Source organism: Coregonus clupeaformis, chromosome 1 (assembly GCF_020615455.1).
Source record: "Coregonus clupeaformis isolate EN_2021a chromosome 1, ASM2061545v1, whole genome shotgun sequence".
Taxonomy (NCBI): Eukaryota; Metazoa; Chordata; class Actinopteri; order Salmoniformes; family Salmonidae; genus Coregonus; species Coregonus clupeaformis.
The window spans coordinates 22,524,135-22,550,370 of record NC_059192.1 but is presented as its reverse complement, the minus strand read 5'-3'; the positions used below and the strand labels follow the sequence as shown (position 1 = coordinate 22,550,370).

The following is a 26,236-nucleotide window of genomic DNA, read 5'->3' as shown; positions in this document are numbered from 1 at the left end:
GGGTCCGGGCTAGGGTCTTTAGAAAAACTGGAGGTGGGTGGGAGGGTTCTATGGCAACTCTAGCGTCAGAGCTTGAGGGTGTAGATGTCAGCATATCTCAGCGCTCCTCCCCTCTCTCCCTCCCTCCTTCTGTCCCTTCTCCTCCGGTTTCCCGGCAGCTCTAGGGAGGGGTCCTGCTGGAGGGAGATTAAGGCTGTGGCCCATGCCAGTCAAACACTCTTCAACTCACAGCTGGGCCCACAGCAGAAAGAGGGAGAGAGGGAGGGTGAGAGGTAGAGAGAGGTAGAGAGCGAGAGAGTCCAAAAATGTATGCACTTACCAGGATTGGGGTCAATTCTATTTCAATTCCAGTCAATTCAGGAAGTACACTAAAATTCCAATTCTCTTCAATGCTTTTCAATGAGGAAAACATTTACATTTGAATTGGAGTTCGGGTCACTTTGTTTTTTTAATGTACGACTGTCAGTCACTCTGGATAAGACCATCTGCTAAATTACTCAAATTTAAAACATGAGAGAGACCAGAGAGAGACCAGAGAGAGACAAGGAGAGACCAGAGAGTGAGAAAGGGAGAGACCAGAGATAGACCAGAGGGAGAGACCAGAGGGAGAGGGAGAGACCAGAGAGAGAGACCAGAGAGAGAGAGACCAGAGAGAGACCAGAGAGAGAGACAATGAGAGACCAGAGAGTGAGAGAGGGTGAGACCAGAGAGAGACCAGAGGGAGAGACCAGAGGGAGGGAGAGGGAGAGACCAGAGAGAGAGGGAGAGACCAGAGGGAGAGACCAGATAGGGAGTGGGAGAGACCGGAGAGAGAAACCAGAGAGAGAGAGAGAGGGAGAGACCATAGAGAGAGGCCAGAGAGAGAGCCAGAGAGACCAGCGGGAGAAACCAGCGAGAGGGAGAGAGAGACCAGCGAGAGAGAGACCAGCGAGAGACCGGAGAGAGAGAGAGAAACCAGAGAGAGAGACCAGAGCGAGAAACCTGAGAGGGAGAGACCAGAGAGGCCTCCTTATACAGTACAAAAAGAGGAGGAGGGATACCCTTTGAGCTACACCACAAGCTAGACAACAAACAATCAATCAATCTCAAGAGCTACCCTGGGCTTTGAACTTGTTGAGCCACTGTAATGTCTAATTCAGTATGAATGTCAGTCCCTACCCTCCGTATAAGGATTCCAATGCAATTTTCTCACTCAAGTTTAGTTTCAAGTTTTATTAGTCGTATGTACAGGATACGCATGGTATACATCGACCAATGAAATGCTTACTTGCAGGTTCCTTCTCGACAATGCAACAACAATAAGAAATAAGAAAATATACGAATACGAAATAAATGGCAGTAGAACAGATTAATACATAAGTATAATACAGGAACAATTTATAGTCCAATATTTACACGTGTATTGGGGAAGGGGGGCAAGTGACTAAATTGAGCAGTGTAATAAGAGTCTGGTAGTAGGCTTGGGTGGGATACCGTATATACCGTTTACCCGTGTATTTGAAAATAGCCACAGGGTGGTTTTTCGATACCGTCAATACCGTTTAAACTAATTATTTGTAGTTTTTCAATCAATTTCAATATTTGTAGCTATTTTTTAAGTACCTGCAGTCCACTTGTGCAATACGTTAGGAGATAAAGCAGATCGAGTTCTTCATTTCACCTGTCACATTATGAAGATTACCGTAGTTCCCCTGAACAGGTGAGCCAGTCACGTGTTTGTTTGTAAATAGCACAACGGGAGAAAGTGGGAGCAGGTGAGTCCTATTGACGGGGGTCGCATTTTATATTAATATATGTCATTTAGCAGACGCTTTTATCCAAAGCGACTTAGTCATGCGTGCATACATTTTTGCCCAGAGAAAAGTCAACAGTGATTTTTTTGCTTCAATAGAGTGATCAGGGACGTGCAACTATAGTTTTCCTTAACAGAAAATACATTAGTGCAACACATTCGGCAGAAAATAGCTTCATTTTCATCAGATGACAACAGATGTGCAACGCTATTTTTTGCTGGCAGCCACACAAGTAAAATGAGCTTACAATTAAAAAGCAAGGTATTTTTTGCAAAAACTATGCATGGCTATCATATTTCTAATGTTTATCATAGAAAGAATGTAGCCAGCTACATTTCCTAATGTTTTGCTTAAAGTTAACCTTGCATTTTACCAGAGAAAAGTAGGCTGGCTACACCGAGAAAGTACCAGAGAAATGTAGATACACATCAGTTAATGTAGATACACATCAGTCAGAGCGCTCCAGAGAAATGTAGCTACACATCAGTCAGAGCGCTCCAGAGAAATGTAGCTACACATCAGTCAGAGCGCTCCAGAGAAATGTAGCTACACATCAGTCAGAGCGCTCCAGAGAAATGTAGCTACACATCAGTCAGAGCGCTCCAGAGAAATGTAGATACACATCAGTCAGAGCGCTCCAGAGAAATGTAGCTACACATCAGTCAGAGCGCTCCAGAGAAATGTAGATACACATCAGTCAGAGCGCTCCAGAGAAATGTAGATACACATCAGTCAGAGCTCTCCAGAGAAATGTAGATACACATCAGTCAGAGCTCTCCAGAGAAATGTAGATACACATCAGTCAGAGCGCTCAAGAGAAATTTAGCTACACATCAGTCAGAGCGCTCCAGAGAAATAGTAGATCTCTGCTGATAGATAAGAATTCACAAACAGGCATTCTGAGTGGAGAAGTGCAACTGAACCACAACATTAGTCTGATGCAGGGCAGAAATTACAATAAGAAGCATTTTAAATCTGTGTTTACAAAAAAGTAAGTGGCTGAATTAATAAGGTGGCGGGGCATCATATTGTGTTAGCTTTCTGCCGTGTTTGAGAAGTCAAAGCCCTTTGGATGAGTTATCTTTTGATTTTCTAGATTTTTTTCTCCTCTCTGTTCTTGGTCAGGACTTTGACCTGGCCAATCCAAAACACACATCTTCTTTCTCCTGAGCCATTCTTTGGTAGATTTGCTTGAATGCTTTGGGTCGTTGTCTTGTTGGAAGACCCATTTTCAGCCGAGCTTTAGCTCCTTGACTGATGGCCTGACGTTCTGTTCAAGAATCTCCTGGTATACCTCAGAATTCATGGTTCCCTTAATGATGTGGAGTCGTCCAGGTCCAGAGGAGGAAAAGCAGCTCCAGATCTTAAAAATTCCCACCACCATGTTTGACTGTTGGGATAAGGTTATTTTGGTGGTAGGCTGTGTTGAGTTTTCCCAAACATAGCGGTGTTATCAAAAAAGGTACATTTTGGACTCATAGGTCCAGAGAATGGACTTCCAGAAACCTTCAGGTTTGTCTAGGTGGTCTCTGGCAAAGTTAAGACGGGCAGTTTGGTTCTTTTTTGACAGCAGAGGCTTCTTCCTAGCAACCCTCCCATGAATGGCATTTCGATTCAGTGTTCTTCTTATTGTTGAAGCATGCACAGTTAACTGAGATGCAGCAAGGGAGGTCTGCAAATCTCTAGATGTTATGTTTGGGTTGGCTTTTACCTGATTTATTTTTGTTCTTGTGGCTCTTGGGGATAATTTGGAAGGGCGTCCACTTCTAGGCCGAGTTGCTGTCATGTTAAATGCTCTCCATTTGTAAATGATTTGCCCCACAGTGGACTGATGGAGCTCAAACCTTTTTGAGATGATTTTATAGCCTTCCCCAGACTGATGTGCTCTCACTACCCTCGTCCAGATGTCCTCAGATCTCCTTTCCTCTCTGCATGGTGTGCTTTGCATTCACCTGGATGGGTAACACCAAACTGACCAGGTTTCTTATCTCTTTTTATCAGAGTCCCGCCCAAACTCTTTCCTAACGATCTCTCCTTTAATTGGTGAATTTGGTAGCTAATTATTTACCCACCTGATTCTACTTACCTACTTGATTTAACCAATGCAACTTAGGGTTCACTTATTTTTGCACCTGCACTAATTCCTTTTTAATTTTGTTTTTCTACTACATGCATGATTTCCTCTACACCAACTTATGGTATTGGTAAATATAAACCTGTTATGTCAGATCAAAAAGACTGGTTCTGATTAAATGAAGATTTCATGGTAAAAACTGAAAACATCTGTAATTGCACAAGGGGTTAACATACTTTCAAGCAGCACTTCCTTCATTTACATTACATTTAAGTCATTTAGCAGACGCTCTTATCCAGAGCGACTTACAGTTAGTGAGTTATCTTTTATATATATTTTTTTCATACTGGCCCCCCGTGGGAATCGAACCCACAACCCTGGCGTTGCAAACGCCATGCTTTACCAACTGAGCTACATCCCTGCCGGCCATTCCCTCCCCTACCCTGGACCAATTGTGCGCCGCCCCATGGGTCTCCCGGTCGCGGCTGGCTACGACAGAGCCTGGATTTGAACCAGGATCTCTAGTGCCACACTGCGCCACTCAGGGGACCCTTCAGACAAGCAAGTGTGGGGCCTCCCGAGTGCCGCAGCGGTCTAAGGCGTCACTACAGACCCGGGTGATCAGGAGTCCCATGCGCACAATTGGCCCAGCGTCATCCAGGTTATGGGAGGGTTTGGCCGGGGGGGCTTTACTTGGCTGATCGCGCTCTAGCGATTCCTCCTGCAGGCTGATCTCGGTTGTCAGGTGGACAATGTTTCCTTCGACACATTGGTGCGGCTGGCTTCCGGGTTAAGCAGGCGGGTGTTAAGATTCGCGGTTAGGCGGGTCATGTTTCGGAGGACGCATCACTCAACCTTGCAGCGATGAGACAAGATCGAAATTTGGGAGAAAAAAAAGACAAGCAATTGTGACAGAAGTTTTGTTGTCTGAAGAGATAGCCTTGAATTGTACATCTTGTCTAATACAATCATTGGTTCCTGTAGGTGCTGTTTAGAGATATGAGGGGGAGAAGGTCATGACCCCCTCCTCAGACCCTTTGGCAGAACGCCCAGAATATATTAGATAAATTAAGATAGGAGACGGTGCCAGTCACATGCAGGAACCAAACGTTAATGATTAATCAATGATGAATAATGAATATTGTAAATCATGCAAATCTAACTTGACTGTGTAAGCAGTATATAAGAGAACTAACGGGACTGCCCCGAGAGAGCTCCCGACCGACATGTACTATGGTGCATTAAGTTTGTTGGAACCGCTCCAGCTTGCTGATAATAAAGAATGATTAATTTAAGTTTGTCCCTGGTGGTAATTTCCACGACACAAGCAAGCCTCAAAACTTTGTTAATTTGCATATTTTCACATTCGCTTGTAAAATGTCCATGTCCAAACTCGCCAAAAAAGGCATTCGGTAGCTCCTACATACAGTGGGGAGAACAAGTATTTGATACACTGCCGATTTTGCAGGTTTTCCTACTTACAAAGCATGTAGAGGTCTGTAATTTTTTATCATAGGTACACTTCAACTGTGAGAGACGGAATCTAAAACAAAAATCCAGAAAATCACATTGTATGATTTTTAAGTAATTAATTTGCATATACAGTGTATCAAATACTTGTTCTCCCCACTGTATATACTGTATGTATAACTTTATGAGCTGGAAAGCCTGTCTTTGCAATTCGTTTCTGTTCATTTGCACTCTTTAGCAAGCAGCCTCCATGGAAATTCGCTATTATTTGTGCTAATTTTCGTAGCATTCTGGTAATAGATGCCCAATGGCCTTTTTTGCTGGTTTTTTGGCATCCACTTGTGTACTTCGCTGGTAATACCGTAAATCCCAGAATGAGAGGACGGTATGACGATATGAAAATATGGATACCGCCCAACCCTATCTAGTAGCAGCAGTTGTGATGTGTGTGTGTGTAGCATGAATGTATGTGTGTGTGTGTATGTCTGTGTGGGCGTGTGCATGAGTGAGTGGATGTGTGCTAAGGTGTGGAGAATCAGAGCAGGTGGTCAGTCCAGTTCAAGTGTTCAGCAGTCTGATGGCTTGTAGATAGAAACAGAATGAAAATCCTTAAAAAGACAGATAAAGAGAAGAATGCAACCTAACAAACCTATGTAAATAACATGGTGGTCCTAAGAGACCTCTTTAAACCAAATAGCCTCTAGAGCCTATCCCCTAGACACTTGTATACAACTGAAAGGATTGGAATGGCATATAAAAAACAGGGCAAGGTGGAGTTGTTACCATATTACTTCATCATTCCAAACCTTCAGAAGATGCCTAGGGGTAAAAGGAATAGGACACAGCCACAGTGTTATCACCAAGGATCCAATATAATAGACAACACAACACTTGCTGGCTGGCTGTTATCAGTGACTGTGACCTTGTTGGGGATTTCCAGTAATCAAGACAGGGATAATCGCTGGCTGTTCCAATTTTCTCTCTCCCCATGAATTTACCACCAAACAGTGTTCCGCTGTCTCTGTTTAGTCTGATTGCATGATTTACAGCTTATCTAGCCCAGTGCATGCTGGGTACGACCTCTCAGGGATGACGGTTTTTTTCCCACTTTTATGGGGCTGTTTCAGAGTGAGAAATGGAAAATGGTGATTCAGGGATAATTTAAGTTTGTTTACATGAAGTTAAGGGTTATTTAAGGCCATTTTGGGTGATTTCAGCCAATGCTATTTTACAGGAAGTCATAGTTCTGGAAAAATGTTTGATTCCATTGAAGAGATATTCACTTCAAAAACGCCCATTACTGGTCAATTCATAGATATAAAACACATATTTAGTCACAGGTAACAACTGACAAATCTCCAAGATCTAGACATGATAAACTGAACGACAACTACGAGTCAAAGTACATACTATATCTGATCCGATACAAAATGGTATCTTATGGCCTACTGCCCATCACACCTGAATGAAGCAACCATAGCATGGATCCCGATCACTCTCTTTACAGCCAATGGGCCTCCTCCTTCTCCTTCAGTTCTTGTCAAACATCTAAGGACTGCATTAGGAGATTTTCCATTGCTTTGTAAACTGTTCCTTAGTGCTAAACAGAAGCTCCTAGCTCCCACTCCAGCCTGTCTGCTTGGCTGTGGAAGACATGGGGCCTTAAACACAACACTTCCAGCCCTTGGCCCACAGACAAATCCATTTTCACTAGCACATATTGTAGGAGTGGAACTGGATTTCCCCTCTGTTACCGTAGTGTAGCTACTGGAGCACAGCTGGCGCAGAGCTGACTGGGTGAGATCACTACCTCACTCTAATGATAGCACGTCTGCAGATTTATGATAGCAATCAGATGGGTTAGCAACTAGCGTTAGCGGCTCTTCCGGCTCTATAGGGGAGAGGATGCAGCTGAGAGTCCTTTACTTTTCAATGGTTTGGGACAGATGTTAGGATGTGACAGGGAAACTACAGGACATGACACACCCAGTATTGAAAGGGTGAGAGAGAGAGAAACAAACAAGTTAACCTTCCCATTATTATGAAATTAACCATTATTACGAGCCAATCTATGATAGCTAATATCATATGATTAGGGACATTCTCCTGACGACATGACAAGGAAAACGTCTGGGTCATAGGTCGTACGTTATAGGCCCTTCATATGATGACAATTACTGGAGGTGCCCATCCAGTCGTCATACACATTCAGTCATAAGAACACTGTATGAAATGTACAATAAAGCGCAGAGCATTTTTCATGTTAACGTATGAGATATAGCCTAGCATGTGTTCCCATGAACGTCATTGGCTCGCATCTGAATACTTAGGATATGGAAGCCAGGTGTAAACAGCTTGGCTGGAGATCGGGTGGCTGACAGACAGTAGTGTTTCTTTGGGCCTCTGCCCTTTATTGTCTACTACCCTGACGAAGGAGATCACAGCCGATCCTGAGCTAGGGGAGCTCAGCGAGAGAAGAAACTATTCATTTTAATCAGATTAAAAGTTTCAAGAATTCAATAAAGATACTTCAGAGAGGAGAGGGGTGGGAGACAAAGAGAAAGGGAGGGAAGGGAGAAGTTGGGGTGGAAATATTAGAGCATACTTAGCTACCGTATAGAGATAGAGGGAGTGTGGGATAGATAAAGAGAAAGAAAGAGAAAGAGAGAGTGTCTAGGTGGGCATTCAAAAGGTGTGTGAAGTGAGCCATGCTGGGGCTGTGATCTGATCTCAGACCTGGTTGTGTGAGCCAGATCCCCCACAGTGAAGTGAGTCATGCTGGGGCTGTGATCTGATCTCAGACCTGGTTGTGTGAGCCAGATCCCCCACAGTGAAGTGAGTCATATGCTGGGGCTGTGATCTGATCTCAGACCTGGCTGTGAAAGCCAGATCCCCCACAGTGCCTTAGGGCACAGAGCCAACAGGTGGACAAGGGAACAAAAGAACTAGAGAATGACATCATCGCCCATTCCGCCCCAGCCACTACAGTCGTGGTCAAATGTTTAGAGAATGATACAAGTATTGGTCTTCACAAAGTTTGCTGCTTCAGTGTTTTTAGATATTTTTGTCAGATGTTACTATGGTATACTGAAGTATAATTACAAGCATTCCATAAGTGTCAAAGGCTTTTATTGACAATTACATTAAGTTTATGCAAAGAGTCATTATTTGCAGTGTTGACCCTTCTTTTTCAAGACCTCTGCAATCCGCCCTGGCATGCTGTCAATTAACTTCTGGGCCACATCCTGACTGATAGCAGCCCATTCTTGCATAATCAATGCTTGGAGTTTGTCAGAATTTGTGGGTTTTTGTTTGTCCACCCTCCTCTTGAGGATTGACCACAAGTTCTCAAATGGGATTAAGGTCTGGGGAGTTTCCTGGCCATGGACCCAACATTTCGATGTTTTGTTACCCGAGCCACTTAGTTATCACTCCATCATGCTGGAAAAGGCATTGTTCGTCACCAAACTGTTCTTGGATGGTTGGGAGAAGTTGCTCTCGGAGGATGTGTTGGTACCATTCTTTATCCATGGCTGTGTTCTTAGGCAAAATTGTGAGTGAGCCCACTCCCTTGGCTGAGAAGCAACCCCACACATGAATGGTCTCAGGATGCTTTACTGTTGGCATGACACAGGACTGATGGTAGCGCTCACCTTGTCTTCTCCGGACAAGCTTTTTTCTGGATGCCCCAAACAATCGGAAAGGGGATTCATCAGAGAAAATGACTTTACCCCAGTCCTCAGCAGTCCAATCCCTGTACCTTTTGCAGAATATCAGTCTGTCCCTGATGTTTTTCCTGGAGAGAAGTGGCTTCCTCGCTGCCCTTCTTGACGCCAGGCCATCCTCCAAAGGTCTTCGCCTCACTGTGCGTGCAGATGCCTGCTGCCATTCCTGAGCAAGCTCTGCACTGGTGGTGCCCCGATCCCGCAGCTGAATCAACTTTAGGAGACAGTCCTGGCGCTTGCTGGACTTTCTTGGGCGCCCTGATGCGTTCTTCACAACATTGAACCTCTCTCCTTGAAGTTCTTGAGGATCCGATAAATGGTTGATTTAGGTGCAATCTTACTACCAGCAATATCCTTGCCTGTGAAGCCCTTTTTGTGCAAAGCAATGATGACGGCACGTGTTTCCTTGCAGGTAACCATGGTTAACAGATGAAGAACAATGATTTCAAGCACCACCCTCCTTTTAAAGCTTCCAGTCTGTTATTCTAACTCAATCAGCATGACAGAGTGATCTCCAGCCTTGTCCTCGTCAACACTCTCACCTGTGTTAACGAGAGAATCACTGACATGATGTCAGCTGGTCCTTTTGTGGCAGGGCTGAAATGCAGTGGAAATGTTTTTTTGGGGGATTAAGTTCATTTTCATGGCAAAGAGGGACTTTGCAATTAATTGCAATTCATCTGATCACTCTTCATAACATTCTGGAGTATATGCAAATTGACATCATAAAAAAATTAGGCAGCAGACTTTGTAAAAATTTATATTTGTGTCATTCTCAAAACGTTTGACCACGACTGTACACACACAGCATAATTACTGTTTGACACACACACACACACTTAAAAAGGTAAAATGCAGCCATTTTTATCTCAATATCAAATGTAACCCGTTTCAAGAAGCTAGGCGTATGTCGCACGTCACTACTTCACAGGAGAGGCATTTGAATGTTTTTTTTGTATTCTTATTATTTTTAATCAAAATGCATATTTTGCCAGAAATGCCTTCTGGAACTTGTGAACTTTCATGTGCCTTAATAACAAACGTGTATGCCATCTGTAAATACGAATACAATTGTTAAATTACGAGCCTAGTTGTTTTAGCCACGGAAAAAGACAGGAACCTTCCCGCTAGCCATGATTGGCTGAGATAATGGATGGGCTGGACATCTACAACATGTCTATAACATGAGCTGCTCATTATGTGTAGATAATCCTTGCTACCGCAGTTTTTTGAAAGATGTAACGTTAGCCATGGAGAACTGCAAAAGTGTTGCTACTGCTCTCAACAACATTGCTGCCCAGAACTAGCATTTCGCTACACCCGCAATAACATCTGCTAAACACGTGTATGTGACAAATAAAATGTGATTTGATTTCAACTACTTTTTGCACACGGTCAGTGTGAACCGGAGTGACTTGACACAACGGGCCAAACAAGCTGTAGCTAGCTACAAACTAAAACAGAAAGAACACGCTGCCATGCATATGGGTAAGAGTCTAGCTACATTTTCAGATATTACACATTTCAAATTTTGTCAGAAAGTCGTTTTCATTGAAAGTTATAACGTACTGTTAGCTAGCTAGTGAACGTTAGCTTGATGGCTCGCTAAAGTTATGTGTATGATATGTCTAGCCACATGTCTAAACAAGACTCTACTTCGCCAGATGATTACATGACCCATCAAGTTAGCCAGGTGTGTCTGGGGGTGATTACGGCCATCTGTTGTATTTCATGAACATGTGTACATGTCTAGACAAAAGTGACCCATCCACTTAGCTAATGTGGCTGAGGGGTGGTTACAGCATTTCTTTCACATGACCCATTAAATTTAGACAAGTGTGTCTGGTAGGGGTGTGCCGAAACGGCCGTATTCGTATCCGTAAACTGACAGTTGATAGTCGGATCGGTTGATACTCGTGATCAGAAAAAGTGTTTTAATATACCTAAATAGATGTTGGTAAAATACCTCCCTGCACGTTCTCACTGCAAATTAGAAGCAGCGTGCGGAGGGGTGGGTGGGTGTGTGTATCCTCAGCTTGCAGCGGGCAGCCAAGTTTACTGTCACTCACTCAGAATGCGCATTAGCGTTTCATATTTTTTCCCTACCCTTGCCGCACTTGTTAGATACAGTGCATTGGGAAAGTATTCAGACCCCTTGACTTTTTCCACATTTTGATACGTTACAGCCTTTTCTAAAATGGATTAAATTAATACAAATTATCAATCTACACACAATACAGCATAATGACAAAGTGAAAACAGGTTTTTCGACATTTTTTCAAATGTATTAAAAATAAAAACAGAAATACCCTATTTACATAAGTATTCAGGCCCTTTGCTATGATACTCAAAATTGAGCTCAGGTGCATCCTGTTTCGATTGACCATCCTTAGGATTTTTCTACAACTTGATTGGAGTCCACCTGTGGTAAATTCAATTGATTGGACATGATTTGGAAAGGCACACACTTGTCTATATAAGGTCCCACAGTTGACAGTGCATGTCAGAGCAAAAACCAAGCCATGAGGTCGAAGGAATTGTCCGTAGAGCGCAGAGACAGGATTGTGTTGAGGCACAGATCTGGGGATGGGTACTAAAACATTTCTGTAACATTGAAGGTCCCCAAGCACACAGTGGCCTCAATCATTCTTAAATGGAAGAAGTTTGGAACCACCAAGACTCTTCCTAGAGCTGGCCGCCCGGCAAAACTGAGCAATCGGGGGAGAAGGGCCTTGGTCAGGGAGGTGACCAAGAACTCGATGGTAACTCTGACAGAGCTCCAGAGTTCCTCTGTGGAGATGGGAGAACCTTCCAGAAGGACAGCCATCTCTGCAGCACTCCACCAATCAGGCCTTTATGGTAGAGTGGCCAGTCAGAAGCCACTCCTCAGTAAAAGGCACATGACAGCCCGCTTGGAGTTTGACAACAGTTACCTAAAGGACTCTCAGACCATGAGTAACAAGATTCTCTGGTCTGATGAAACCAAGATTGAACTATTTGGCCTGAATGCCAAGCGTCACGTCTGGAGGAAACCTGGCACCATCCCTAATGTGAAGGATGGTGGTGGCAGCATCATGCTGTAGGGATGTTTTTCAGCGGCAGGGACTGGAAGACTGGTCAGGATCAAGGAAAAGATTAACGGAGTAAAGTACAGAGAGATCCTTGATGAAAACCTGCTCCAGAGTGCTCAGAACTTCAGACTGGGGCGAAGGTTCACCTTCCAACAGGACAACGACCCTAAGCACACAGCCAAGACAACGCAGGAGTGGCTTCGGGAGAAGTCTCTGAATGTCCTTGAGTGGCCCAGCCAGAGCCCAGACTTGAACCCGATCAAACATTTCTGGAGAGACCTGAAAATAGCTGTGCAGCGACGCTCCCCATCCAACCTGACAGAGCTTGAGAAGAATGGGAGACACTCCCCAAATACAGGTGTGCCAAGCTTGTAGCGTCATACCCAAGAAGACTCGAGGCTGTAAACGCTGCCAAAGGTGCTTCAACAAAATGCTGAGTAAAGGGTCTGAATATGTACAGATGAAGTCGGAAGTTTACATACACTTAGGTTGGAGTCATTAAAACTCGTTTTTCAACCACTCCACAAATTTCTTGTTAACAAACTATAGTTTTAGCAAGTCGGTTAGGACATCTACTTTGTGCATGACACAAGTAATTTTTCCAACAATTGTTTACAGACAGATTATTTCACTTATAATTCACTGTATCACAATTCCAGTGGGTCAGAAGTTTACATACACTAAGTTGACTGTGCCATTAAACAGCTTGGAAAATTCCAGAAAATGATGTCATGGCTTTAGAAGCTTCTGATAGGCTAATTGACATAATTTGAGTCAATTGGAGGTGTACCTGTGGATGTATTTCAAGGCCTACCTTCAAACTCAGTGCCTCTTTGCTTGACATCATGGGAAAATTGTAGACCTCCACAAGTCTGGTTCAAACGCCTGAAAAGTACCACGTTCATCTGTACAAACACTATGGGACCACGCAGACGTCATACCGCTCAGGAAGGAGACGTGTTCTGTCTCCTAGAGATGAACGTACTTTGGTGCGAAAAGTGCAAATCAATCCCAGAACAACAGCAAAGGACCTTGTGAGATGCTGGAGGAAACAGGTACAAAAGTATCTATATCCACAGTAAAACGAGTCCTATATCGACATAACCTGAAAGGCCGCTCAGCAAGGAAGAAGCCACTGCTCCAAAACCACCATAAAAAAGCCAGACTACGGTTTGCAACTGCACATGGGGACAAAGATCGTACTTTTTGGAGAAATGTCCTCTGGTCTGATGAAACAAAAATAGAACTGTTTGGCCATAATGACCATCGTTATGTTTGGAGGAAAAAGGGGAATGCTTGCAAGACGAAGAACACCATCCCAACCGTGAAGCACAGGGGTGGCAGCATCATGCTGTGGGGGTGCTTTGCTGCAGGAGGGACTGGTGCACTTCACAAAATAGATGGCATCATGAGAAAGGAAAATTATGTGGATATATTGAAGCAACATCTCAAGACATCAGTCAGGAAGTTAAAGCTTGGTCGCAAATGGGTCTTCCAAATGGACAATGACCCCAAGCATACTTCCAAAATTGTGGCAAAATGGCTTAAGGACAACAAAGTCAAGGTATTGGAGTGGCCATCACAAAGCCCTGACCTCAATCCTATAGAACATTTGTGGGCAGAACTGAAAAAGCGTGTGCGAGCAAGGTGGCCTACAAACCTGACTCAGTTACACCAGCTCTGTCAGGAGGAATGGGCCAAAATTCACCCAACTTATTGTGGGAAGCTTGTGGAAGGCTACCCGAAACGTTTGACCCAAGTTAAACAATTTAAAGGCAATGCTACCAAATACTAATTGAGTGTGTGTAAACTTGAAAGTTTACATACAAAGAAATAAAGCTGAAATAAATAATTCTCTCTACTATTATTTTGACATTTCACATTCTTAAAATAAATTGGTGATCCTAACTGACCTAAAACAGGGAATTTTTACTAGGATTAAATGTCAGGAATTGTGAAAAACTGAGTTTAAATGTATTTGGCTAAGGTTTATGTAAACTTCCGACTTCAACTGTATGTAAATAAATATAAATGTGCAAACATTTCTAAAAACCAGTTTTTGCTTTGTCATTATGGGGTATTGTGTGTAGATTGAGGAGGGGGGAAAACAATGTAATCCATTTTAGAATAAGGCTGTAACGTAACAAAATGTGGAAGAAGTCAAGGGGTCTGAATACATTCCGAATGCACTGTATTATGCACATTGATAGCAAACGTCCTTGTTATGTGATTTATCATAGTAGAAGGCAGCAGCAATCTAAATTATAAAACGAGTGGACAGAGAAATAGAGCTTCACTCTATCCAATCAGAGCAGCAGGATCAATGTACAGCCCGCCCTTCTCTTTATAGACAGGCAAACTAGCCAGTTGAGTTATTTAGACCACGCATATGACTGACTCAAAAACAGTGGAGCATGGAGGTGGAAACATCATTCTTTGGGGATGCTTTTCTGCAAAGGGGACAGGACGACTGCACCGTATTGAGGGGAGGATGGATGGGGCCATGTATCGCGAGATCTTGGCCAACAACCTCCTTCCCTCAGTAAGAGCATTGAAGATGGGTCGTGGCTGGGTCTTCCAGCATGACAACGACCCAAAACACACAGCCAGGGCAACTAAGGAGTCGCTCCGTAAGAAGCACCTCAAGGTCCTGGAGTAGCCTAGCCAGTCTCCAGACCTGAACCCAATAGAAAATCTTTGATGGGAGCTGAAAGTCCGTATTGCCCAGCGGCAGCCCTTAAACATGAAGGATCTGGAGAAGGTCTGTTTGGAGGATTGGGCCAAAATCCCTGCTGCAGTGTGTGCAAGAATAATGGTCTGGGGCTATTTTTCATGGTTCGGGCTAGGCCCCTTGGTTCCAGCTAAGGGAAATCTTAACGCTACAGCATACAATGACATTCTAGACGATTCTGTGCTTCCAACTTTGTGGTAACAGTTTGGGGAAGACCCTTTCCTGTTTCAGCATGACAATGCCCCCGTGTACAAAGCGAGGTCCATACAGAAATGGTTTGTCGAGATCGGTGTGGAAGAACTTGACTGGCCTGCACAGAGCCCTGACCTCAACTCCATCTAAAACCTTTGGGATGAATTGGAACGCCGACTGCGAGCCAGGCCTAATCACCCAACATCAGTGCCTGACCTCACTAATGCTCTTGAGGCTGAATGGAAGTCCCCGCAGCAATGTTCCAACATGTAGTGGAAAGCCTTCCCAGAAGTGTGGAGGCCGTTATAGCAGCAAAGGGGGGACCATCTCCATATTAATGCCCATGACTTTGTAATGAGATGTTCGACGAGCAGGTGTCCACATACTTTTGGTAATGTAGTGTATATATAACACACAGAGAAATCACATTTTTGACTGCACTGGGCCTTTTAAGGATTCTTGGATGACATGACACAAGGGATTCCTGACAAACCTTACTCATTCATTACAGAAACTGATTGTTATTCACATGAATGCAACATGCGTCATGTCTGTAAGTAAATTGGTTTCTGGGAAATTACAGGCAGAGAGTTAATGTAGTGGAGGATGTGCTTCACCTCGTTAAAGCCAGACAGCCTTAATGGGAAGCCTAATCTGATTGGATCTATCAAGATTGAATCAAGGTCTTCCCAGACCTAGGATAGATTGCCCTGTGCAGTGAGCATATGCCAGACAGAACTGTCTATTGAATGAGTAGTACACATTCTATACAAAAGATGGGTAACTTACTGTATAACCCTACCTAATATCAAGAATGTGGACAACATAATGCGGGCCGGCCTGGAGGAAGGGAATTTGCAAGGGAAAAAGAGAGAGAAAGATGGAGAGAGAAAAGCAATGGGGGATATGAAAAGAGAAAACGAGAAAGAGAGAGTGGAAGAGAGAGGAAGCATTAGGAGGACCACAAACATGGCGCTGGACGGCACAGCTGCCAATGCACACAGTCCACAAATGAGACGTCTGTTAGACCTGGCGGACACACTACCGGTCAAAAGATTTAGAACACCTACTCATTCAAGGCTTTTTCTTTCTTTTTACTATTTTCTACATTGTAGAATAATAGGGAAGACATCAAAACTATGAAATAACACATATGGAATCATGTAGTAACCAAAAAAGTGTTAAACAAATCAAAATATATTTTATATTTGAGATTCTTCAAATAGCCACCCTTTGCCTTGATGACAGCTTTGCACACTCTTGGCAGCTTCTCAACCAGCTTCATGAGGTAGTCACCTGATGTGCCTTCTTAAAAGTTAATATGTGGAATTTCTTTCCTTCTTAATGCGTTTGAGACAATCAGTTGTGTTGTTACAAGGTAGTGGGGGGTATACAGAAGATAGCCCTATTTGGTAAAAGACCAAGTCCATATTATGACAACAGCTCAAATAAGCAAAGAGAAACGACAGTCCATCATTACTTTAAGACATGAAGGTCAGTCAATACGGAACATTTCCAGAACTTTGAAAGTTTCTTCAAGTGCAGTTGCAAAAACCATCAAGCGCTATGATGAAACTGGATCTCATGAGGACCGCCACAGGAATGGAAGACCCAGAGTTACCTCTGCTGCAGAAGATAAGTTAATTAGAGTTACCAGCCTCAGAAATTGCAGCCCAAACAAATGCTTCACAGAGTTCAAGTAACAGACACATCTCAACATCAACTGTTCAGAGGAGACTGTGTGAAACCACTACTAAAGGACACCAATAAGAAGAAGAGACTTGCTTGGGCCAAGAAACACGAAAATTGACATTACACCGGTGGAAATGTGTCCTTTGGTCTGGAGTCCAAATTTGAGATTTTGGTTCCAACCGCCGTGTCTTTGTGAGACGCGGTGTGGGTGAATAGATGATCTCCGCATGTGTATTTCCCACCGTAAAGCACGGAGGAGGTGGTGTTAGGGTGTGGGGTGCTTTGCTGGTGACACTGTCTGTGATTTATTTAGAATTCAAGGCACACTTAACCAGCATGGCTACCACAGCATTCTGCAGCGATACGCCATCCCATCTGGTTTGGGCTTAGTGGGACTATCATTTGCTTTTCAACAGGACAATGACCCAACACACCTCCAGGCTGTTTAAGGGCTATTTGACCAAGAAGGAGAGTGATGGAGTGCTGCATCAGATGACCTGGCCTCCATAATCCCCCGACCTCAACCAAATTGAGATGGTTTGGGATGAGTCGGACCGCAGAGTAAAGGAAAAGCAGCCAACAAGTGCTCAGCATATGTGGGAACTCTTTCAAGACTGTTGGAAAAGCATTCCAGGTGAAGCTGGTTGAGAGAATGCCAAGAGTGTGCAAAGCTGTCATCAAGGCAAAGGGTGGCTATTTGAAGAACCTCAAATATAAAATATATTTTGATTTGTTTAACACTTTTTTGGTTACTACATGATTCCATATGTGTTATTTCATAGTTTTGATGTCTTCACTAATATTCTACAATGTACAAAATAGTAAAAATAAAGAAAAACCCTTGAATGAGTAGGTGTTCTAAAACTTTTGACCGGTAGTGTATATATTTTTATGTAAAGGCGGTAATGTGTTTCAGATTACAGGGGGTTGTATTGAAATTATTGCGTGGAGACTGGCCTTTTCATTGCTGGAGAGCAAGAGAGAATGAAGTAGACATTTTTCAGAAAATACTGTATATTAATGATGTTATTATTATTTTTGGCCGATATTATACTGATATTTGACTCCAAGTATCGATTTGTTAAAATACTGTAGATAGCGTTAGCTAGCGCTAGTCGGCTGTACCTGCGCTAGTATTTTTTATCCTTTTCTTGGGTTGCATGTTTTGAACGTTCGTTATGGACTGATGCCTGACTGAGCATTCTACTCAATGCATCCTCAATGAGCGCTGATGAGGATTTCATCAAAAGTGCATTACAGTGACTTGGAAAAACAATGACATTCAAAAGGAAGCAAATAATTAACAGGAAAACCTTTTGTCATCATTTTGATGTCACCAGATTTACTTTAGATGCAGTATAACGTTTGGGATTGAGGGGAGGCCACCGGATTTTGGCTAGCTAACATTAGCATTGCTAGCTATTTTTGACTAACTTTGCTAAATGACAACATTGACATTTGTCTAAAGTAAATTTGACGACATGATAATGATGGCAAAGTTGTTTCCTACTAAATATTTGACTACTTTAGCAATATCATCGTATTTCCAGGCACTATAGTGTAATTAAGACTAAATAGTAGTTAGCCTCCCTCCAGAATGACTGGGCTTATCACCACTTTAGGGTACCACTATGGCGTCGCCGATAGAGGGCGGCTCGAGAACATTCATGACAATACCATGACGCGACCGAGTGACGGAGGTGCAACCTATGAATAGCTTGTTCTCCATCTTTTTTAAGCTGCAATATGTTAATTTTTGGGCGACCTGACCAAATTCACATAGAAATATGAGTTATAGATCTGTCATTGTCATTGACAGCAAGTCTAAGAATTGGTATATCGTTTATATGTGCGCTATTTCTATGTTTCCCGTTCTTATGTTTCGTTTTTGCGTCTTTTACTTTCAGCTTTGTACACCAGCTTCAAAATAGCTGACAATACAATATTTTTGGTTATGGAAAATATATTTCACAGAGGTTTAGATGGTACAATGATTCTCTACACTATACTTGCTAATTTTGTCACAAACTGATATTAGGCTACCTTTTAGAATTTGAGCAACCACAAAATGGCAGAGATTTCTGCGTGGTGCATCTTTAAATAGCGAGCCAACAAGTTTAAAAAAAAAACTTTTATCCCTTTTTCTCCCCAATTTCATGATATCTAATTGGTAGTTACAGTCTTGTCCCATCGCTGCAACTCCCCTACGGACTCAGGAGAGGCGAAGGTCGAGAGCCATGCGTCCTCCGAAACACGACCCTACCAAGCCGCACTGCTTCTTGACACACTGCTCGCTTAACCCAGAAGCTAGCCGCACCAATGTGTCGGAGGAAACACCGTTCAGCTGGCCAACATGTTTTAAGCACTTTTATTTCCATGACTGAGCAAAACACATTTTCTCATGCTCTCTCAACCCTCTGCAGCAGACAGTGAGCAATATGTTTGGAACATCAAATCGCAGTATCGAATCACAATACATATAGAATCGTGAGAATCGCAATACATATCGTATCGGCACCTAAGTATCATGATAATATCGTATTGTGAGGTCCTTGGCAATTCCCAGCCCTGCTGTATTTGTGCTGGTCCTATCTTTTTCATCATAAAAAAATAATTATCTTGGCAAGAAAGAAGGCTTGTGCCAGGCAAATACTGAGGTACTGAACCAGCAAAAGTCAGGAAAATAGGGAGGGGGAGTATGCTGGGCTAGGGAAGGGTCTAAAATACTGGATCAAATGGTGCTGAAAAAAAGAGGCATGGAGCAGAGATTTTTCATAGTAGTCTAGTTCAGAAACCCGGATAAATACAGTTTGCTGCTGAAATGTTGGGGATTGCGTAGAATTCGGAGTAAGAGTGTGCAGCTAATATCCTGTTTGATTTGATTTTGATTTGGCAATGATCTTGCGGGGTGACATTGTCAAAGTCTCCTTCTAGTCAACTGTTTTCATTGACATCCATTCACCTTCTTCACTGTGCAAGAGGAACTTTCAGCTGTTAATTTGTTTAACACTTTTTTGATTACTACATTCTTCCATATGTGTTATTTCATAGTTTTGATATCTTCACTATTATTCTACAATGTAGAAAATAGTAAAAATAACAAATAAACCTTTAATGAGTAGGTGTGTCCAATCTTTTGACTGGTACTGTATATATAAACGCAACATGTAAAGTGTTGGTCCCATGTTTCATGAGCTGAAATAGAAGATCCCAGAAATCTTCCATACGCTCAAAAAGCTTATTTCGCTTAAATTGTGCGCACACATTTGTTAACATCCCTGTTATTGAGCATTTATCATTTGCCAAGATAATCCATCCACCTGACAGGTGTGGCATATCAAGAAGCTGATTAAACAGCATGATCATTACACAGGTACACCTTGTGCTGGGGACAATAAAAGGCCACTCTAAAATGTGCAGTTTTGTCACAGAACACAATGCCACAGATATCTCAAGTTGAGGGATGCAGCAATGTCCACCAGAGCTGTTGCAAGATAATGTAATGTTAATTTCTCTACCATGAGCCTCTGTCGTTTTAGAGAATTTGGCAGGCATAAGCTACGGACAACGAACACAATTGTATTTTATTGATGGCAATTTGAATGCACAGAGATACTGTGACGAGATCCCTGTTCTTCCATGGCCTCCATACTCATCAGACGTCACCCATTGAGCATGTTCGAGATGCTCTGGTTCGACGTGTACAACAGCGTGTTCCAGTTCCCGCCAATATCCAGCAACTTTGCACAGCCATTGAAGAGGAGTGGGACAAGATTCCACAGGCCATAATCAACAGCCTGATCAACTCTATGCGAAGGAGCTGTGTCGCGCTGCATGAGGCAAATGGTGGTCACACCAGATACTGACTGGTTTTCTGATCCACGCCCCTACTTTTGTTCTTTTAAGGTATCTGTGACCAACAGATGCATATCTGTATTCCAAGTCCTGTGAAATCCATAGATTAGGGCCTAATTTATTTATTTCAATAGACTGATTTCCTTATATGAACTCAGTAAAATCTTTGAAATTGTTGCAGGTTGAGTTTATATTTTTGTTCAGTGTATATTAGACCGATCCTGTATAACAGGAAGAGGAAGTAGAAACTTTGACCGCTCTCTCTGCTCACTGCACCTGAACCGTGGAGAGACTTTGATCCCTGTGTTTGCTCTGCAGGGAGGGAGTCGGGTTTCTATGTTCGGTGTGCCGCACCTATTCGACGATTCAATCTGTAGTTACGGCAACAAATGAACATTTACACGCCTGAAATGGGAGAAGCTGCCAGGCCCTATTTGTCCAGCAAAACTAATTTTCGCATAGTAAGCCTTTCCTAGCCAGGGTTGCCTCTAACAACTCTCCCTGAGGAATTGGGAGGTGCTTTCATGCAGATGCAGTCCCTCTCGGAGCAGGAAGTGGAGCGCCAGTTCTGTGTGTACTGTATACGAAAATCATATGAGCCTATTCCTCATCGTATTATTTGTCATTGAATGTTATTCTTATATTAATCTTGTCATCATAACTTCAGTAGGACTTTAAATCTCAAGACATTGTGCCCTGTCAACACAGTTTCAGCCAATATTCAGGCTTAGAGGGGACATGCAGGAAACAATGAAATGTGAGGCCAAAGAACGGGAAATGCCAATGGGAAAAGGCAGCTTTCCTTTGCCTTCCTCCAGGCGCCATATTTTTGTCTCCTTCCTTTTCCAATCTCCACACCCCTCTTAGGAGTTCAAAGGTCAAACTAATTGGAATGAAGATAGACACAGAAAAAGAGTAGCTTTGAATACTACAGAAAAACTACTGTAGTCCCTAAGTCATAATGTCCCCAACAAGGGTTACCACCATCTTCATGTTTTGATTAGGTGGAAACCATCAGATAAAGCATTATCTCTTGGCTGGCAAAAGAAACCTGCATCCTAGTTTAACCATTCCAACACAACTAGAGCTGATGGTCAGGGTCACTATAAGGCTAGTTGTAACTGTTTCTTTCATTAATTTTCACTAAAGAAGTACACATTTTCCAATAAATGTCTCATAATTTGGTATTTATTAGGATCCCCATAAGCCGCTGCAAAAGCATCAGCTACTCTTCCTAGGGTCCACATAAAACATAGTACAGAACATTATTAGTCAAGGCCTGAAATACATACAGTGCATTTGGAAAGTATTCAGACTCCTTGACTTTTTCCACATTTTGTTACGTTACAGCCTTATTCTAAAATTGATTAAATTGTTTTTCTCCCCCTCATCAATCTACACAAAATACCCCATAATGACAAAGCAAAAACAGGTTTAGAAATGTTAGCAAATGTATAAGTACATAAGTATTCAGACCCTTTACTCAGTACTTTGTTGACACACCTTTTGGCAGCGATTACAGCCTCGAGTCTTATGGAGTATGACACCACAAGCTTGGCACACCTGTATTTGGGGAGTTTCTCCCATTTCTTCTCTGCAGATCCTCTCAAGCTCTGTCAGGTTGGATGGGGAGCGTTGCTGCACAGCTATTTTCTCTCCAGAGATGTTTGATCGGGTTCAAGTCCGGGCTCTGGCTGGGCCACTCAAGGACATTGTCCCGAAGCCACTCCTGCATTTTCTTGGCTGTGTGCTTAGGGTCGTTGTCCTGTTGGAAGGTGAACCATCGCCCCAGTCTGAGGTCCTGAGCGCTCTGGAGCAGGTTTTCATCAAGGATCTCTCGGTACTTTGCTCCGTTCATCTTTCCCTCGATGCGGACTAGTCTCCCAGTCCCTGCCGCTGAAAAACATCCTCACAGCATGATGCTGCCACCACCATGCTTCACCGTAGGCATGGTGCCAGGTTTCCTCCAGACGTGACGCTTGGCATTCAGGCCAGAGTTCAATCTTGGTTTCATCAGACCAGAGAATCTTGTTTCTCTTGGTCTGAGAGTTCTTTAGGTGCCATTTGGCAAACTCCAAGCGGGCTGTCATGTGCCTTTTACTGAGGAGTGGCTTCCGTCTGGCTACACTACCATAAAGGCCTGATTGGTGGAGTGCTGCAGAGATGGTTGTGCTTCTGGAAGGTTCTCTCATCGCCACAGAGGAACTCTGGAGCTCTGTCAGAGGGACCATCAGGTTCTTGGTCACCTCCCTGACCAAGGCCCTTCTCCCCCGATTGCTCCGTTTGGCCGGGCGGACAGCTCTAGGAAGAGTGTTAGTGGTTCCAAACTTCTTCCATTTAAGAATGATGGCCACTGTGTTCTTGAGGACCTTCAATGCTGCAGAATTGTTGTGGTACCCTTCCCCAGATCTGTGCCTCAACACAATCCTGTCTCTGCGCTCTAAGGACAATTCCTTACACCTCATGGCTTGGTTTTTGCTCTGATATACACTGACAATGGTGGGACCTTATATAGACAGGTGTGTGCCTTTCCAAATCATGTCCAATCAATTGAATTTACCACAGGTGGATTCCAATCAAGTTGCAGAAGCATCTCAAGGATGATCAATGGAAACAGGATGCACCTGAGCTCAATTTCGAGTCTCATAGCAAAGGATCTGAATACTTAGGTAAATAAGGTATTTCAGTAAAAAAAATAGAAAATGCACTGTACATTTATAATGCCACACATAGCCTACATACACACAATATCTTGGTCTAATACATAGTACAGTGCAAATGACAAAACAAGATGTGGTCCTCTGTAGCTCAATTGGTAGAGCATGGCGCTTGTAACGCCAGTGTAGTGGGTTCGATCCCCGGGATCACCCATACGTAAAAATGTATGCACGCATGACTGTAAGTCGCTTTGGATAAAAGCGTCTGCTAAATGGCATATTATTATTATAAGATATATAAAATGGCTGTGTCTCTTCACAGTCCCCTTTGTGCAGTAAGGTATTCCTTTATCTGTTTTTTGAAACTGGTTATATTGCTGACTTGAGTTACCTGGGGTGGCAGAGAGTTCCATGTAGTCATGGCTATTTAATACTGTGCGTTTCCCAGCCTCTGTTCTGGACCTGGGGACTGTGAAGAGGCCTCTGGTTGCATGTCTTGTGTTGTACTGATGAGTGTCCGAACTGTGTGCCATCTGCACAAAGACCAATAGTGATGCAGTCAATCTCTCCTCAACTCTGAGCCAGGAGAGACTGACATATAAACATATAAAGACAAGATCTAGAACGAGAATGGAGGTTAGGGCGGTTTGGGAGGTTTGGGAGTCAGTGAGAGAAGAGAACATTCTTAGCTACTGACATGTGGAGTGGTTATCAGCTATTTCATCTGCAGTATTTAGGACGTACGTTTTGGAAGAATAAAAAAAATTGCTTAAATTGTTTTCGAAATGTGCAGCGGTTTGCCAACAAACTTTCCAGCAGACCCAGCAACAGACAAAACAACACTACCTAAGTGCTATAAAAAGACAAACAGTGAACAGTGATAACATTGTGCCACAAAGAAGAGTTTTGGGGTACACCACCAGAGGTGTATATAAGGAGGTTCCAGAATCAGAAATGAGGAAAACAACTTCCTTGAGACTACCACTTTCCTTCGCAGTTTTCACCATTGTTAGATTGGATCACAATGGTTTATTTGCTCAGTTCCAATGTGCTGTAGAGGCTTCATGGCCTCTTATCTGCTGACTGGTCCGTTGAAGCAAATTCCCAAGACCTTTACTGGAATTTCACTGTTTTCATATGGAACGTTTCCAAAGAGATCGGGCATTTGTTGGGGTTATATTTAGGAAGTTCCTTGGCACTGTGCTCCCTGAGGCCAGAATGCTCGACCTCAAGTCAGCTAGACAAGCACTCTGGCCAAATGAAGACGAAAACTAAGCAATCTACTCCACATAATTTATCATATAGTCACTAGGGGATACATTCTGATTAGCGACTCAACATGGACATCATGGGCTGACCACAAAATAAACCCCAGAGAGCCATGATGGCATTGAAAGTGGATATTTGGGAACTTTCACACCTTAAAATAGCTATCGAAGGAGGCAATTAGATGCCTCATGTACTCTGTCAGTGTATCCCTTCTCCAAGTGTTTCTCTACGCCTCCTTCGCCCTGCTGTAGACACACACACACACACACACACGCACGCACGCAGGATGAGAAGGGAAAGGAGGAGGAAGTGCTCCTGGTCGGTCACACCCTCTGCAAATAACAATTTGCACACATCATCTCCGCTCTGGCCTGTCCAGCTGGAGGGAAGACAAACAGTAGGGCCAGGGAAAGCTGGGAAAATGATGTATGCAGATCCTGCTGCCTGGCTATTAAATGCAAACAGCTATGTTATAAACTGGATGCTTATCAGGATAGAAACACCAATAAAATCGAATCATTGTGAGGACAGATTTAGACGTGTGTCTGTGAAAAGACTCTCGTACTGAACTACATGGTCTGTCAAATAGTTCCCACATCCACTATCTCAGGGGTATTTAACTCTAACCCTACAAAGTCTAGAGCCTGCTGGTTTTCTACCTGATAATTGCACACATCTGGTGTACCAGGTCTAACTCCCTGATTAGAGGGGAACAATGAAAAAACGCAGTGGAACTGGCTTCGAGGTCCAGAGTTGAATTTGAGGAAACTATCTCTCTCTCCAGTCAGGTACAACCAGGGCTCGCCAATCCTGTTCTTGGAGAGCTACCTTCCTGTAGATTTTCGCTCCAACCCTAATCTAGCACCCCTGATTCTAATAATTGATAAGATTAATCAGTTTAGTTACAACTGGGGTTGGAGTGAAAACCTACAGGCGGGTAGGACTCCAGAAACAGGGTTGGAGAGCCCTAGGGAAAACAAATATGATAAGCATAATTTGAGACATATAAGATGTAGGCCTATGTCTGTTTACACATGCATGCAATAACAGAGAATTCTACTAGAATCAACTCTGTCCATATTCAAGTCAAAACAGGAGTAGGCTATTACAATGAGCATTACATAAAAAAGGGACTCACATCCACACCCTGACATCCGATGGGGTCAGAAACCACATGCAAAGTTGCATGCAGCTGCAGCAGAGGACAGGCACACTGGGCCAGGGCAGTGAGTGACTTTGAATGCTTGGTTGCCATGTTTGGTTGGCATCATCCCACAAACCACTCATGATGCAAAAATAGCCTTGGACAATCTGTATGTTCGGATGATGCTTTTCAGTGGGGCACTGTGATTCCTTGGGTGGAGCCCCATTCACACACTGCATGGCTCATAGAATTACCAGTCTGACAAAGACAACATCTCTGAGGAATGCTGTGTGTCCGGACAGAATAGGGTCCAAGAGGAAACTATGTCCATTGTTCTATGTCTGACCTGCAGTGGATGAATGGTCAAAATAATCATGTATGCAGACAAAACATGAGGAATAGTTTTCACATGACAGGCCAATTCCTGTAGTAAAGGCCAAGTAATAGAACTGCTATTCCTTGTTTCATCCTTCAAATGACAATGAATAACTTGGACATCTATAGCTAGGTTTCCTTCCAATGTGCGACAGATTTTCATGCGAATATTCAAAAACCTGCATAAA

The 26,236-nt window shown here is 43.2% G+C and overlaps 1 protein-coding gene across 1 annotated transcript in view; it reads right to left on the bottom strand.

The window, feature by feature from the left end:
* The window catches only part of myo1d (myosin 1D), a 103,237-nt gene that overhangs the window by 75,533 nt on the left and 1,468 nt on the right, over positions 1 to 26,236 (bottom strand). The gene's annotated exons all lie outside the window — the stretch shown is intronic.